This window comes from Oryzias melastigma, unplaced genomic scaffold (assembly GCF_002922805.2).
Source record: "Oryzias melastigma strain HK-1 unplaced genomic scaffold, ASM292280v2 sc04928, whole genome shotgun sequence".
NCBI lineage: Eukaryota > Metazoa > Chordata > Actinopteri > Beloniformes > Adrianichthyidae > Oryzias > Oryzias melastigma.
The window spans coordinates 1-1,536 of NW_023421495.1; the positions used below are offsets into that span (position 1 = coordinate 1).

A 1,536-nucleotide genomic window follows, 5' to 3' on the forward strand; every position below is an offset into this window, starting at 1 on the left:
GAACTCTAAATTTGTTGAACCTGCTTCTTGAAACGGGCCCCTGGATAGGGCCTGTTTGTGCTATTCTCTAAAGAGAGTAGAACACACTTTTTGAAGGAAATCTTGGCATTTTTTTTCAAAGAATAGTCAAACTGCTTTCAGTTGTGCTGCCAAAGGTTGTTTAATCATCTATTTGCCTTCTGATACAATGAGCCAACATTAGAACACTGGAGTGATGTTGCTGGAAATCAGCCTCTATATATAAATAATGCACGAAAACCAGACATTTGCAATTGGAATAGTCATTTTTGAATTATTTGCCACATTAATGATGTATAGAGACTTTTTGAACAGTAATTAAAAAAAATAGGGCTCTGCTTTCACAAAAGTGTGACTTGAAGGCTTCACTTAAAGCAAGCTTTAATAGTAACAACAACAACAAAAATCAAATTATAATCAATGCTACAAATATGAACAGAAGCCAAGATTTCTTTCAAAAGTTCTCATAAACACATTCCAATGCGCCTTCATCTTGGTGCTCTGCTGTTGGCTCCACCTGAAGGGGAAGAAAGACCAGCAGAACAACATGGTTAATGATTTATTTTTAATGAGTAACTTCAGCCATAATAAAACATGAGATTACAACTTACTGTTTTAAGCATTTCCCTTTTCTTTGAATTAGTTTTCTTGATTTTCGGTTCCGCTTCAGCAGCTGAGCAGTCCAGCACGCCGTAAATGGACCTGGGGCGACTGTCTAGACTCTGGGAGTAATTTTTCATGCCAGTGTGAAGAAATATGCATGTATTTATTGAGATAAGTATGATGAAGTGAGTTTCTGCATGTGATGAAGAGCATGCTTACAGCGTAAACAGAAGTTGACGGTGGTGACATCACGTCCTTGTCATCTTCCTTTATCTTTGCGACCTTTTCTTCTTTGTTCTGCTTTTCATTTCTGCCAGTGTTGTCACATTCTGTGCTCTTTTTTTTCTAAAGAAAAAGTATATTAAGAGAGTCTGATGACTGGATGTCATACCTGGCGTTTGCAACTTAAATCATTATATGTTTTTTGTATAAACCAAAATATTATGCAAGACAAAAATCATTAAGTTATACAAATTATGCTGCTTTTTTAATATATTTTAAACAAATATAGCTTTAGTTGTACTCTTATAGGAATCTATGGCATCACTTGAGCACCTGATGTCCCCCTTGTCTCTTAATTTTCATGTTGGACTGAAGCCTTGAAGCTTCAGATTTCAGAAAAATCAGAGAAAATTTGAAAAAAGGCTTCAGAAATTTACTATATTTTATTAACAAATTACTAGCTTTCAGTTAAATGTTATTAATTAAAGTAGTTGATTTTCTTTTTTGTGCTTTTTCCATCTTTGATCTGCTACATGTTCTGTTCTTCTATAAAGGCGTGGATAACTTCATGTAGTTAGGAAGGTGTTATCTTTATCAATAAAAATCCATAAAGACAACAACAAGTTGGATTAGTTTGGTGTAAAACAAATTATAAAAAAATAGGCGTTTTGATTAATATTTTGGCCATATCTA

The 1,536-nt window shown here is 34.0% G+C and overlaps 1 long non-coding RNA gene across 1 annotated transcript; it reads right to left on the bottom strand.

Moving 5' to 3' along the window:
- Positions 1-141: 141 nt before the first annotated feature.
- On the bottom strand, positions 142-1,027 carry LOC112138553. Its single transcript, XR_002917805.2, has 3 exons — positions 841-1,027; positions 630-740; positions 142-535 (listed from the first exon to the last, which is right to left on the bottom strand). It is a non-coding gene; the product is annotated as an uncharacterized LOC112138553 (long non-coding RNA).
- Positions 1,028-1,536: the final 509 nt, after the last annotated feature.